The 7335-nt window shown below is 43.2% G+C and overlaps 1 protein-coding gene across 1 annotated transcript in view; it reads left to right on the top strand.

Moving 5' to 3' along the window:
* LOC119466137 (uncharacterized) overlaps positions 1-7335 on the top strand; it is an 82328-nt gene that overhangs the window by 65090 nt on the left and 9903 nt on the right. The window lies entirely within an intron of this gene.

Below are 7335 nucleotides of genomic sequence, written 5' to 3'. Positions count from 1 at the left end.
TTCAAGCACATTTTGGTAACAAACATACACCACCTTCATTTCAGAGGAATGGGATGAGGTGATTGTGCATAGCCACGCTATTGTACCATGCGTGCAGGAATACAGGAGAGCCTGGGGGCTAATATATGTTAATAGAGTGAACAAGTAGCTGTGATTTGTTAGGTTGATTTACTCCACAGAGAATGCTGCAATAAGGTTTGTGCAACTGCAAGCAAAACGAGAACGAGTGAAACATTACTTGTGATATATGGATTAGTAAAGTACATGTGAATGCGTACCCGATTTGCCACTACGCATTTTTTTCTCATGGAAAAATTTTATGACAGAGGCTGAGTCACTGTGGCTTCTAAACTACAAATTTCGGTGTTCTGTTTCACAGTGCTCATGGGGCTATCTGCATTTGTTTGACTACTTATGGAGTGACCGGATGACGATAGAACACGTCCCGATTGCAGATTTACACAGAACATACTGTGCATTCGTAACAAAGCTCCACCCAAGAAACTATCTGTTGGTTATGAAAATAACAAAATGGGAACAAACCTTCCCTTACTTTCTTGTGCTGCCCTGCACATGGTGCTAATGAACTATTGTCTATAATGCAGACAATCTGTTCTTTCATAAGAGGCTGGCGGAAGTTGCACTGACAGAGTGAACATGCATCCACTACCTACAAGCTGCAGTTGTTGGAATTGGTGTGACAGCAGGCGTGGAAAATGTTCTGTACTACTTGTGCCTTGCGCACCATATGAGCCAGCATTTGATTTCATCGTCATGTACCTGTTTAAGCAGTTGCTGATTAAGAAAGGCAAATATAAAACCACTTACGATGTCAACCATTTCGCATGCGTGGCCAATGCACTCATCGCGAAGCTTAGTCACTTGATTATCTTGGTTTGCTTTGAGATGAAATACCGGTACTGTGCACCTGTTTATATCAGTCTATGCAATTATCACTTTTTTTTAAATGTGGTTGTGTATTAGCTAGCTAGTTGGTCACTACATGAATGACATTTGGCCCATGCCCAACTCAATCCAACAACTCGAGCAGTTTGCTATAGCTCACTGACTTCCTGCATCCTGTGCAAGATTGAGCACGAAGTCGCGGGATCGAATCCCGGCCACGGCGGCCTCATTTCGATGGGGGCGAAATGCGAAAACACCCGTGTACTTAGATTTAGGTGCACGTTAAAGAACCCCAGGTGGTCCAAATTTCCGGAGTCCCCCACTACGGCGTGCCTCATAATCAGATCGTGGTTTTGGCACGTAAAACCCCATAATTTCTATTTCTTTTCCTGTGCAAGATATTTGTAATCTAGGGAAAAGAATGAAAAGAGAACACGTGCATGGATGATGTTGACAGCAGCAAACAGCCTCAAGGCGATCATCCTTGATTGTCACCATTGCTGAGAGAGGAAACATGCCTGTATGCACTTTGACAACAATCTATACATTGTTTAAATGCAGAATGAGGTAGGAATAAGTAGTGAAGGGGCAGCAGATTTTCCACCCAGGTCTTATTGCATGGGCATTGCTGCCTTGTGTGCCCCCGTAAACCTTTGTCATTTCTTAAGGCATGAATGAGATAATACTACTTCTATTTGCGCGGACGTTTTTTAGCACAACAAAATTGTACACATTATGTGTTTTCACACCTAATGAGGTGTCTTTTCAGCAATCTGAATTAATATTTGTTTTCATACAAACATTCCGATCTTAAAACTTATCTGATAAGCATCTCTGCATAAGGTAACTATCAAACATACATATCACTTTTGTGTTTGCCATATTCAATTGCGATCAATTGCTTAAGACATACTGATGGGGTAGTCGGTTAGTCATGATGGAATATGGCAGCACACTTCAAAACAACGAGAGAGAGAAAACAACATCTTTAATGAGCATAAGGTTGGTTTGATTTGCTGAAATGGTTCCCTCTTCACGGGAACCCATGTGCTATCTTGGCCGCGACCACCCTCTCCAGCAGCAGGATCTGGTCCGAGAGGCGGGAGCTGGACAGCAGCGTCTCCCACTGCTTCTGGGAGTGGAGGGTAGGGGAGAGGAGGCAAGTCTGGATTTTGTTTGCAATCTATGACAATGTGCCGGAGTGTTCCTAGCTGTTCACAGTGCCTACATTGTTCGTCATATTGAGCAGTTAATATGAGATTAAGGCCTCTTTGGGTGCGGGAACGTGTTGGTTTGCCACAATCTGAGTATTGCCTCTTGCGTCTTCGTTAGCTGTGGATATGGTGGTGGGTGTTTTCTGCGGCTGAGTCTGTAGTGTTGAGTGATTTCTAGGTATGTTGTCAGTCTAGTGAGCTCTTCTGCGTCCTCCGTGCCTGGTCGATAAGTTCTCGGGCCTTGGAGTGGGCAAGTTCATTGCCCTCCAGGGAGGCATGAGCGGGTGTTCACACTATTCCAACATTTCTTTCTGGCAGCTTGGCTGTTAGTATGCTTTGAGTCGTTCGTGCCACCCAGCCCGACATAAAGCTCCTGCACACTTCTTGCGAATCAGTTATAATGGCTGTTGCCGTAGTTTGTGTGATGGCTAATGTCACGACTAGTTCCTCTGCTTCCTGCGTTGTTGCATCTGGCATGGTGGCGTTGACGAGGAGACCCATCTTTGTCGCCACCACGACAGCTTTGGCTCTTCTGCCATGGTATGCGGCTGCATCTGTGCAGACCACCTCCTGGAGGGACCCGTAAGTCCTGCCGAGGGCCTTGGTTCTTGCTTCGTGCCGCCCTTGGTGGTGGGCAGGTTGCATATTTTTCAGTAAGGGATGGATCATGACGTGACGTCGCCAATCTTCTTGAAGTCGTCTGGGTGAAGACCAAGGGCTTGCTTTGTGGCTTTTCGAATGAGTTTATTTTGTTTGTCTTTGTTTTCGTCAGTACCACGTACAGTGCTGCGTACGTCACCCTAGAGAGGATGAAACATCTAACGAGGTGGATGGTGCCATTCTCTTTCATGCCGCGGTGTCTGTTTGTTATTCTATGAACTATGTGTGAGAGCTGCTGCGTTGTCCTGGAGAGGCGTTAGAGCATCTGGTAGCATTTTCCATCAACTTGTATCAGGAGTCCCAGGATTCTGAGGATTTTGCAGGGCTTTATAACTTGTCTCTCTAGCATGACCTGTATGCTATCTTCATCCTTGGTGCAACGCCGCTGGACCACAAAAAGATCTGACTTCTGAGGCAAGCAGACAAGTACGCTCCTCTTTTTTATATTTATTTACCGCGTCCGCTGCCAATTGCAGGGTGTCTTGCAGGCCCCCGAGCGAGTCCGTACCCAACCATAGGGTCGCATCATTTGTGTATAGTGCATGGCGTACGAGCGCGATGTTAAAGAGAAGCGGGGCGAGAACTGAGCCTTGGGGAGTGTATCTGTTTCCGGATGTGATGGGGTCAGATGCTATATGCCCGATCTTGAGTATGGCAGTAAGAATGTATGCCACAACAATTAAGTACTCTATTCTGGGTCAGTGATTTGTGTCACGTTGATTGCTCATGCACCTGTTTTCTGTGCGTATGTTATTTTGCAGCCACAGCCAGCAGAAGACACGCCTGAAAAGGCCTTTCTGAGGGATGAAAAAGGGCGTTACTCACAATTGCAAACTGCGACAAAGAAGAAGATCAAGACTCGGCAGCAATCCCGTTGCCGGCTTTTCCAAACGTTGCTCATCTCCAAGATGTCATAGAAGATTGTGTGACAATCGCATTCTAGGAAATGAGGATGTTGCCACGTTGCAGAGTCTTGGCGGGGCAAAAAAAAAAAAGACTTGCTCGTGCGTCAACTGACACGTAAGTCTGGTGCAGCAGTGTCACCCGCTTACTCGCCAGAGCTCAGGGTATTTGCACTGACTTTACTTTTAAATGTCATTTCTTGGCGAACATTTGCTACTTTGACAGCATCTATCTATCTATCTATCTATCTATCTATCTATCTATCTATCTATCTATCTATCTATCTATCTATCTATCTATCTATCTATCTATCATCTATCTATCTATCTATCTATCTATCTATCTATCTATCTAGCCGCCTACGTCAGTGTGCTCTCATGGTCGTTTCGTGAACATGATGTGTACCAAAATTGGCATACTATGACAAGAGTATATTGCGAACATAAATGAGATGTCATGACATGCGTGTTATGTAGGTTCGCAGCTTACTGCTTCACCTCCAGTGCGATGAGTGTGCTTCTGCACTGAAGGTGTGAGCTCCTCCATCTATGCCTCTATATTCCCTGATTCGTCGAAAAACTCGAGGTGGACTGATCTACGCTTCAAATGATGTTTTGAACATCTGCAGACTATGTGAGAGAGAGCTGCGCAAGGCTCTGGTGTGCTCACCACTACCATCCCAAAGGCGTGCAGCTAAAGTTGCAGTGGTTACTATGACAACCTTTGTCGGCAAGGGCTTCTTTAAAGTGTTAGATCAGCACATGCTCGAAAATCACCTGCTTGAATGCCACTCATCCCATCTTGTGAGGGCAATCATAGACAAGTACCTAGATGTGAGGCTCCGCTACGTTGCCAAGATGACAACGGAATGTTTCCATCAGGAAAGAATTAGGCAAAAGCACACAAAGCTGACGCAGTTCACGGCCAATAAATCTAGAAAATGTTGCAAATTTTTTATGTCGAAGCGCATGGCCTACATGTTGGTTTAAGGGCTTCACAGGCAAACACCACGCAGTAGGTTATAAGCCATGTTGTATTGGAGGGCTAGGGGTTCAATCGGACCACTTGAGTTATTTTCAATTGACTGCCGAACAGTAGACTGACCTTTTTGAATGTTGCTACAGCAATGTGTGACCGCTAAGGTGGGGATAGTGCCTGTAACCTCTTGCAGAGGAGCAGGATCCATTTTGCTCGATTATATTCCTTTTGTTTAATCATCAACTGTTTAGGACCGACTGGTCTTGGTGATATCATAGGCATGACACTGCGTGGATCACTGAGAGTGCAAAAGGAATACAATTGAGTTAGAATCGCTACGCTATCGTGAATATGACAGCATAGTTCCACAAACGCTGTGCCGCCATAGCAGTCAATAGACATGGTGAACCAAGCTGGTGCCTTGTGTAGAGAAATACAAACCTCGCATTCATGTTGGCCATTTGATTTGGCTGCACACTGACAAAAATGATAGCTAGGGTGCATGAACCTTTCCAACCTATCATCGGCAAGTAGCACTGGGTAGAATACACCTGACTGATCACACAAAGAGTTAAAATTCCAAAGCAACACATCGGCTTTAAGAGATGTCATAGTGGCGGGCTCCGGATTAATTTTAACTGTCTGGAGGTTCCTCAGCATGTATCTAAACTCAAGTACACAATCGCATTTGCATTCTACCCTCACAGGAATGCAACTACATCTGGAAATCAGACCCGCGACTTTGCACTTATGAAGCACTATTGCCACTGAGCCACCATGACTCGTCTTATTTAGCTGCTGTGACTCGCAGTACAGGGAAAATTGCTACAAAAGTTTCCTCGCGGGTAAATTATGTTCGTGATGGCTCACACAATTACTTTATCCATCAACTTCGGCAGTCCCACCAGGATCTGTGTTAAGGCATTTTGTTCAATTACTTTGTAAAACGCCTATATTGTTCAAGAACGTTGTATGCAGACATCAAACTTTTTTAGGGTAGAAATATGATGCCTTATTGTAAATTGTGCAAGTGCATGCTTGTTGTCTTGGTAAATTCTGTAGCTTGAATTACCTGCATGCGAATTCTGCTTAAACAATTGTTCTGTTCAGCACCAAGCTAAACAGTATGGGCAGTGACGGTAGGTTAGCTGGCCTACCTTTCACTAGAGCAAACTGTGATGACATGGGCATGCTATGAATGCTCTCAAAGTATTATGCGTGAGCTACGTATACTCTTGAGGATGACAACGTATTTTTCAAAGTTTGATCCTGTATGTCTTTTTACCTGACATTTGCGGAAATTTGCCTCTGTCACCTGGTATGCCGTTGGTTTTACTACGTCCAAAATCATTTAATGAGCTCACTCTGTTCACTTGCTTTACATTAGCCTTTTATGATGCCAGATTCACTGTAACCACGAACATTTGGTGTATACCACTCAATGAGTGTTTTAAATACCGTGAAATATTAATTTATTTGGGGTTCACAGCGTAATAGAGCTGTCGCATCTTAATTTTTGCTGTGCGTTGGCTCAGCTTGGACAGTGCAAATTTTTTTTGTAGGTATGTGATACAACATAACCCTTGTTGTACATTTTACTTGCAGCAAAATGCATTCTATTTTAATGTTGATATACTTAGTTTGTGGGTCTGACCTCACATCAATTTTTTTCAACTTTGACTTCGTGAACTTCCACTCTTTTTTTTCAATTTCTGCGTATGTATTGCCTATATTTTCCGACAAGCACTATCACCGAAGCGTTTCGAGGTTTGTTAGTACATCGCAGATATAAATATTGTACAATTATAACTCTGTAGCGAAGACGTTGCATACAAGGCCTTTGTAACCTAAACTGCAGCTACCTTCAAGGATAGCTGATCCCATTGAAGAGTTTTATTAAAGGAATCAATACTACGTGTGATATAGTTTACTTTTTATAACGTTATTATACATATGTCCTGTGGCATGCAAGTATGCTATCACTGATACCATATAGCAGTGGCATAAGAAGTTTCACTACTTGCTGTTTATAATTTTCTTTTGTGTATAATCTTTGCGCTGTACTTCGTTTAATTATAAATGTGGATTTTTGTTCTGTATTTGTGTGAAATATTCTGGCTTCTATAGGTGCAAAAAACATTGAATAAAAAATTAACCAATTACTGTTGTCATTAAAAATATGCTTTCCATTGTACAAGTACACCAGCAACACAATGGATCCACAAGTGCAAATGAATGCTGATATTTGTTTCCCTTGACGCTATGTATTCAGTTTTCATGCCATTTCACTAGCCGTTTCACGCTAGCAGTGGAAAAAGGGTCCCATGACAGTGTTTTACTCTAGGACATAATTCTGACTCTAAGTCACAATTAGCTTACATGCGTGGTTCTAATCATGACTGAAACCTAAAAATAACAGTTCAGTTATTTTTTACGTTAATCAAAATTTCTGAGGACCGGGTCATGTCGCGGTAACCAGAACAATACTCCTCTCAAACCAAAATAAATCGGTGCCAGGGGAACTCTGAACCGGTAACCAGAACAATGATAACCTGATCTTCATTAAGGCGAATCAAGATAAAACAATTGTCTAGAGTTGCGCACTAACCGTAAATGAAAACAAGTCGTTCTGCCGGGTTGAGTCCCTGGTTAAAATTACTACTGCATTTTTTCA

Source organism: Dermacentor silvarum, chromosome 10, assembly GCF_013339745.2.
Source record: "Dermacentor silvarum isolate Dsil-2018 chromosome 10, BIME_Dsil_1.4, whole genome shotgun sequence".
In the NCBI taxonomy this organism is placed as follows: domain Eukaryota; kingdom Metazoa; phylum Arthropoda; class Arachnida; order Ixodida; family Ixodidae; genus Dermacentor; species Dermacentor silvarum.
Note: the sequence above shows the minus strand (reverse complement) of the source record. Positions and strands in the feature narration are given on the sequence as shown.